This window comes from Tympanuchus pallidicinctus, unplaced genomic scaffold (assembly GCF_026119805.1).
Source record: "Tympanuchus pallidicinctus isolate F22 unplaced genomic scaffold, pur_lepc_1.0 scaffold3, whole genome shotgun sequence".
In the NCBI taxonomy this organism is placed as follows: domain Eukaryota; kingdom Metazoa; phylum Chordata; class Aves; order Galliformes; family Phasianidae; genus Tympanuchus; species Tympanuchus pallidicinctus.
In genome coordinates this window covers 79782930-79791454 of record NW_026294747.1, presented here as the reverse complement: position 1 = coordinate 79791454, position 8525 = coordinate 79782930, and the positions used below count along the sequence as shown (strand labels likewise).

The following is an 8525-nucleotide window of genomic DNA, read 5'->3' as shown; positions in this document are numbered from 1 at the left end:
GCCATTCCACGAAGGCTGATACTGACTTGAATTATGAGAACATGTACTGCATTCAACAGCCTTTTGCACACGTGTTATGGTATGCCTTCCAAAGCTACCTTACAGTCAGTCTTCAAATACACAGATTCTTTGGAGCTGCTGACAATGGTCTGCAAAGAAGGTATTCTTAGGATTCAGATTATACATACTACTTATCAAAATGAGAAGTGGAAGAGAAAATCTATCTCAAATCCCTGCAGGCCTATTTATTCACATGCCCAAAGCTCCTTCTCACCACCTTCTGAAGTCATTTATAATACGTTGTGTCTTATCAGGTGAGCTTTCGTAAATAATTCTGTGTTTTGGACACAATACTGTACACATCCTGTATGCATATTTTGTTGCTCATTTGTTAAAAAATAAGATGGATGAGAGCAATTCCTTACACTGTGCTCCTTAGCATTCTCATTTTGACAAATGAATAAAGCATTGAGGCTACGTAGTAGAAGGGGCACTCTTTGATAATCCACTAGCCAGAAAAGATTATGCCATTTCCTATCAAGTAAAGTAAAAAAATGTGTACTCATTTTAGTCTCTGATAAGTGGTAAGATTGACATCAGAAAAGCTCCCTTCTTCACATTTTTCCTACACCAATAAAGATTGAGTGCAAGTATTACATTAACCAAAAAGGGATTCAATTGCTTTAGATACTTCAAATGAATGTAATATTCATGTTTATCTGCATCAACAGCCTGACATCTCCGATCTCTCTTCATCACTGGAATACAGCTTGGATGACATTCACTGCTAAATTCATCTTAACAAAATGATAATTTGTTCTGTGAAAAAAAACAAAAATAAAAATCAAGTAGAATGCACTGAGCTGTCAGTGTTAAGTTCAATCTATCAAGAAAATTTAGAAAATAGGTTGATTCTATTTTGCAATCTTTATGTGAATGTGTTGTTTAAAAATAGTAGTGGAAAACATAGATTGGAAAATCTTTATATATGGTTCAAAAAAGAAAACATTATTTTGTTTCGTCCATCACAGTTTTGATATTACTAGCCTGGTTAAATCTGGAGTATTTTACAGTAGCATTGTAACTAAGGAATCAAATAGAAGTCTTTAAATTATGATCATCCATTAGTTAATGAAAACAAGGTACATTTAGTCAAGAGACTAGGAAGGCGGAATGATACTTATTCAAAATCTACTGATCAGACCTGAATGGATAGTCCGTGCTTGTAGAAGGAAAGCAGGCTTTTGACAGTAGATAGCCATGGCAAGGGAGCTATGTGGGTAATATGAAAATAAAAGTAGGGGTAAAACTCCTCCTTTGTCCTCTCAGGTTTGATCAGGCAACTTTTACCACATGTGAAGAGACTCCATAGTTACTTGTTCCCTATTACATAAAATAAATAGCTAGCACTGATGAGAACTACTAGGTTAGGCATTAATTGGCTTACCACACCTAAACAGTCTTTGCTGGATGAGCAATTGTCAGCCAAATGGAGAACGGCTGATCTCTACTGCTCCTTGGAATGGGCTGAGCCTTGAAGTAGCTGAGCTGGCAGCTTCCTAGTTATTTTCTTTCTTAGAATGTTATATCTTTTCTTGTCAATATTTTTCCTTATGAACTGCTGTCTACCTCCATCCCAACAATCTTACCTCTGTCTGCAGTTTTATCTTTCTTATCTCATTTGGCTCCAGGGTACGTGCTTTCTCTCAGCTCTCTCTCCACCTTGCAGTCTACTTAGGAGTATGAGGCAAGTTTATGCAGGTGTGCTGAATCAGACCTGGCCTTGGATCATAGGCAGCACAGCCCTAGGAGGAGAGTGACAGGGGCCACAAACTACAAGGATTTGTCCTCACTTAATCAGGTACAGGAACTTTGCAGTTTGAGGAAAGCAGGACTTTGAGAATGATGAGGGAATAGGAAGAGAAATTCCTATAAATCCCTGAAAGGGATGGACATTAAGGCATTCACCCCCTGCTGTCTTATGCTTGGTTTCTGTCTGTATCCATGCTAAACTCAACAAGAAGTGAAGAGGGAATGCATAAGAATTATAAGGAGAAGAACCTGCCTAGCCCTGAAACCCTCTTATTCTCAATAAGGCAAATTTTTAATTAACAGCTGTATGCAAATGCCCACATCCACCACATTATCAATTTGACCTCATGGAAGTTAAATTCTTCCATTATTTACCAAGTAAGTTTTTATTTATGTTTTAGAAAACAAATTAAATTTTAAATTATAGATTATCAATATTTTGTTTGTCCATACATCTATATCAAAATTTTCTCTGGATATAATAAAATCTGAAACCTGCAATTAGCACGTGTATCTATTTATGAAATGAAAGTTGGATGTGTTTTAGATTTTGCAGAATAGATAAAGCTGATGTTCTAGACTAAGAAATTAGACTGCACTGCATTAATTATTTAGTTCAATAGTTTCCATTTTCATTAGTAAAAATACGTTTTGACTCTTTCCTTTCTCTTACCAGCTCCAGGTACTTTACTTAAATCTAGTGTCTCCCCTAACTAGCAAACAAAATCAAAAATCAAAACCCAGCAGATACTTCAATGAAAATGAACTTATCTTAAATACATAAAATTTTATGAAGCTGTAGACAGCAATTACACCACTGTCTTCTATTTTCTCAGAGTTACAAACAGATGAACTCTAAAATTAAAATTCAGTATTAGTATTGAGATAGAACAAAAATGTGCACTAGTCTTATTTCAGATATAATCTGTTGATACAAGATTGTTCCTGTCATTAGCATTCCAATGTTTTTCTTCTATTCTTGCACTTGAAATCACATGCAGAAGATCACTGCTCAGAAACCAGGGGAGTAAAGGAAAAGATAAATACAAATAATAACCACGGCACCATGAAAGAGCATATGGTGCTGGAGATAGCATCTTTAAGGGTGTCATAGAAAGAGGTTTTTTCTGAAGTCCTTTTGACTTTGTTCCAGCCAAAGACTTGGTTATCTTACTGTCAAATGAGGTGCTCTTAGTCAAAAGGCAGATTCTTAAATACTGACTCTGCTGCTTCCTGTTGCAGCTACTGTAACTGTGTGAGGTTATCTATGTTTTCTGTACAGTTTCTTGACTCTCTCAAGATACGATCCCCATGGTACACAATGACTTCAGTTGAAATTGTACTATTAATGAACAAGGTATCATGATTCATGTACTGGGCATTAAATACTCCATCATGACACCATGTGTGCTCCCATCAACTTTTCTGCTCATGGAACCAGACCGAGGCCTCCATTGAACATTAGTAAGAATTTAAGCCATTACTGTTTTTAATTGCTTATCTTAGAAATCATGTTGTGATGTTCTAAGCATGTCAGCATGAGACACTGCCTTGTTCCACATCAGAAGCTTGATGTCTGAGCTATGGTAAATGTCAATATAGGTAATCACTGTTTCAATAAAACATTGCATCATTGGAAACAGCATTTTGGGATCACCACTTGTCGCCCCACATCAGGTTAGAAAGAAGCTCACACAGCTACTCACAAAGCTAGAGTTTTCAGTTATTCTAGTACTTCAGGGTCATTTAACAGCAGTTGTGTCTTTTCACTTGTTTCAGTGGGCTTACAAATCAATCTTTACTGTTGTTATGGGACATTCAAAAACTGTACACCTAATCTGGTCTACAGTCTTCTATGTATGGATTAACTCCAACCAAATGCTTAATGCTAGAACAACTTATCAAGTCTACCTGAGGTGAGGTCAAAGTTTCTGGCTCACTCATAAAGTGAGCTAAGTGACCATCTACTTGCCCAAGAGACGGGTGGGGTCATGGGCTTTTTCGTTTGTTTGCTGGAGTCAGGTAGATACAGTAGTCACATATAGAAAGGGTTAGAGACTTAAAGATCTCCCAGTCAAATAGTATTTGCATTAATCACTTTACTGATTTTTAATTTTCTTGCACTGAAAATACATGCAGGTATAAAAATGTAAATGTGGAGATTTCTGACAAACACAATGCTACACAATGCCAATCAAAAAGGAAATGAAATTATACATGAAGCAGAAGAAAATTCCCTGTAACATTATACTGTAGGGAATGATAAGGGAACTATAATTACATTATAGAAAGAGATGTAAGTTTTCTGCTTTAAAAGTGATGAGAATAAGACATTAAAACCTCGCAGATGGATGACAGATGACATAAAATAAAATGAGGTTTATGCTAATCAAACATGATGTTAGGTTGCTGCTGTTGTACTATGATTAGAGTATTGTATACAAAAAAGCTGAAATGACCAAAATCAACAAGGCAGTAAATTATAATTTACACGACTGACTGATTCATTCTGTGTCCTTGAGCAAATTTTTTGAGGACTAATTTTCAAAAGGTCAGACTTGTGACAAGGCATGTAAAAATGTACTCCCGTTTTCACATGTAATACATGATGGGGAGAAAATTGCCACAGACAGATAACCAGCTTTTTGCCTGAATTCAGTGTGAGTTCATTTGAATCAAAACTAAGTAAAAGTCCAGGATTTGGCACGCAAATAGATTGCAGAAAAAAACTGCAAGACTGTTGGACAAACTATAATATTAAATACCTATGGTCAACTTTCATTCCAAAGATTTCCAGTTTTCCATGGAGCTTTCCTAGTTAAGTAGTCCTCAGTTCCTCCTTCTGTTGAAAATATCTGATTATCTATCTAATATTTGATTATTATCCTATTTTTTTTTTTAATATGCTTCAAGTTTGTATTTATTTGCAGATAGAAAAATGCCTAGTGATTTGGGACAATCTGCGTGTGCAGCAGAACTAATTGGATGAGATTATTCATGGAGTTGATGGCATCATTACTACAGGAAGTTTAAAAAAGTTTGATGGCCTTCCCAGGACTCTAAAGGCCTAAATGGAATGCATTATCTGCACTGCATATGTCTACATCTCCAGTTGCATTAGGCCATATTCTATATCATTGTACTTTGAATCGCAGTAATAACAGAAATACTGCATTTTAGGGGGGACAATTGAAGCTGACTATATGAATAGTGATGCAGCAAAGGAGGTGGAAATAACAGAAGTTTACTTTTCAGTGTTTTTAAGTTAATGGTGTCCACAGATCACATCGAGCCACAATGTCTTTCCAATAGTTATAAAAATAATACTGACTCAAATTACAGATGAAAAAGGTTAGTGTAATCCCCCTGGTGTCCAGCTACTTGAAATTCATCTCCCAGTAAGATTTTGGAGTTCACACCTAAAAATCTCTCTATGCAGAATGCATATACATATTTTATTTTCCATACTGTTAACTTTAATTGCTGTAGTCCATTTTCTTTAAGAAGCTCTACCTCTGGAAGCAAGCTGTCATTAACTGTTAATTCCAAACCCATGAGCATCCTTCTCTTGAGCATTTACTACAGGCTCCAGTTTTGAATTCTTTTAAAGTCATACTATGGTATAGCCTAGCAGTGCTAATTTTGAGCTGGATATTTGGCAAGATATTCCAGCACCTGGTTTTGAAATACTGAAATGGGATTTTGAACACTGGAACTGTTCTGAGCACACTGAGATTTGGCCTCTAGTACTAATGCTGATATGGGGCTATGTGCACCTAATTATGGCCATATATTTACTGTGATAATAGAGTCTTCTGCCCTAGACACTTAGGTTCAGGTTTTCTGTGATCAGAAAGCTGAACTGAGAAATAGAAAATCCAGGTTAAGATCCATGCTGCAACAGATGGCTCTTGAAAAAATGAATTGAAGTTGAAAGGCAAAATTTTTTAAAGATTAATTGGTAATCTCTAAAGGTTCTTCCTCTTTGATTGGTGTTTTTCTTTCTAAACATGCTTAAACCTCTGGTTTCCAAATATAAATAAGGTACATGGAAGAGCATTCATTGACAATAGAGGCAGAAAACTTGTGCAAAATCAGAAATTTGAAAGTTTAGTTTTGATACAGAGAGGGATAGGGTCCACTAATCCTACTAAAAGTCCCAATATTATATATGAGCATGCACGGATCCTTGTAGATTCTTTGCTGCAATGTTTTTGGATTATTGAGTAGAAAATCATCTGTTGCAGACATTAATACTGTTGTGGTATCCTGATGGGGCTGATAGGTAGAATTTATGTGGAAGCAGGGGACATCTCAGCATTTCTACATAGAACCATAAAAATTGATGGCATTTTATATGTGATACCATCTGCTTTTTATGGGTTTTGTCTTCTCTGGATGTTTTTGTTTTTATTTATTCTCCTAGGAAAATTCATTTCTTTAACGTTGAGCTTGTTAATAGGAAGAAAAAAATATTGCTGTATATGTAATACATATAAATTATACAGTATATTGTATAATATTGCTGTTTGAGTGGATTTTTTTCTGTTGAGAAACGTAACTGAAATGTGCTGATTTTCAGAAGCACCTTATATCCTACTCCTGCTGTCTACCAAGGAAATTCGGGGCAGCTCCAATAATTAGTTCCCTGATTGCTACATTATGAGGAGGTTATTGACCTTATTGACATCACTCACCTTCTCTTTCAGCTCAAAGTGCACAGCCCACAATCAATCTCTCTCTCATATTTCTGTCCATAGCAGCAGGCATTATTGCTTGATGAGAACGTTGTAATCAAACCACAACAGCGTCCTCCAAACCTTGAACCTGTGCCCAGGCTGCAAGGCTGGTGCCTCCACTAATTAACTATTTTAAATTTAGCTGTCAAGTTCAATTAGGAAATCCATTGTCTCAAAATATGTGACCTGATAAAAGGAGACAATAAAAGCATCTATGAAAGTGTAAAGCTTCAGCTTTGGTGTTTTTTTTTTTTTTTGAGCTCCAACTTCACATCAGTGGAAGTTAAGGATGTGTGGTTCCTGGTGTCATGAGGTTCAGCACAGCCTTTCCACTTCTTCACTGCTTAACTCCTGACATCTGATGAATGTCTTTTTATTGTGTAATCATGTAAACACACAAGAAGAGAAACTGAAAGGGAGAATGTGTACAGTTGTCTCTGCATTTTCTACTAACCAGCCAGATACATTAGCTTCACAAAGTGTGTGCTCAATGGGATCTTTAAGAACCTCTACAATCATTAAATCTAAATTAAGCTGCATGAAAGGAATAAGCAGTGTGCACTCTAGCAGTGCTAAAAGGCTGTAAACCATGTGCAGGATCTTAGAGTCTGTCCAAAGTCCTCTTCTGTCCCACTGCACCCTCAGTTCATTACTAAGCCAGTCCAAAGCTAGCTCAGCCTGTGCTGTCATAAACATGAGATTCACTCAATAGGTGTGTTGATGGACTGAGAAAATGATCAAACCACTCTAGACAAAGAGCGAACATGAAACCAGGCTTTAGCAAGGTCATTTTATCAGATCTCACATAATATCCATATGGCTATACTGGTGAGGTATGGACTAGAAAGATGGATGATCTGGAATACTCTGCTCAGTTCTGGGCTCCTCTGTTCAAAAAAGACAGGGATCTCGTAGGAAGAGACCAGTGGAGAGCTACAAAGACAATAAGAGCTCTGGAGCACCTTCCAGACAAGGAAAGGCTGGGAAACCTGGAACTTTTCATTCTGGAGAAAAGAAAGCTGAGAGGGTATCTCATAACTGTTATAAGTAACTCATAACTCATAACTCATTATAAGTAGCTAGAGTACAGAAGACATAGCTTAAAGCCATTTTTATGAACCCAGACAGCTTCTGGACTGTTTCCTCCTATGACCTAGATGGATTCCATTAGCAACCATCAGGCCAGAAGCCGAGTAAACCACCCCATGGTTGAAAAAGCCAAAATTCTTGCCATGGCACCAGCCTGTTAGCTATGCATTTATCACATTTTTTCCTGGTCCTCTCAGTATCCCTCCCTACCACTGAAGGGTCAGAAAGCACCACCTGTACCCCTGCTCCATCCACTAACCATCCCAGTCCCATTAAGTCTTCCTCAAATTACCTTGCATTCACCATGTGGTGCAAAATTTTTGTCAGTCAGTAGTCTGCATCAGCTATTTCACAGAACTTGTTCATATTCTTACTTGGGCCAACTGCAAGGTTATTTGAGCTGACCTATATACTCATACCCACATACCTCTAAAACAGAGTGTTCTAAAAATATCTTCCTAACTGTCTTAATCTAAATTCAGACTGTTTGGATTTCAATAAATGCAGTCTATTTTTTTCTTACATACGCACTGCTTTCCATGTCACAGAAACCATTCTTCCCGCTGTGTTTAGTGAAAAGATTATTCATCATCTCTCCAAGAAATGTGTAACTCTCATCTCTTCTATTCTTTCAAAAAAAGCCAAAGTTTGACTTATGTCTGCTTTTCTTACTCCTTTGCAAGGAATTTCCACCCATTTCTCAGCAACAACCCTACAGAAATGTAACTGTCAATGCCTTCTGTGAAACGACAAACAGATGTGAAAATACAAACAGATGTGAAAATACAAACAAACTGTACTAGCTTGCTCATCCAGTTGATGAGAATGATTCTTCTCATGTAGGGCAATATATATTAAGACACTAGTTTCTTGTGTTCAAGCAGT

General features: G+C 36.9%; 1 long non-coding RNA gene across 1 annotated transcript; it reads left to right on the top strand.

Annotated features, from left to right (window-relative positions):
* Nucleotides 1-1772: 1772 nt before the first annotated feature.
* LOC128085341 (uncharacterized) lies at nt 1773-6339 on the top strand. The gene is made up of 3 exons (XR_008208911.1): nt 1773-1861; nt 3095-3169; nt 4743-6339. It is a non-coding gene; the product is annotated as an uncharacterized LOC128085341 (long non-coding RNA).
* The last annotated feature ends 2186 nt before the right edge of the window (nt 6340-8525 follow it).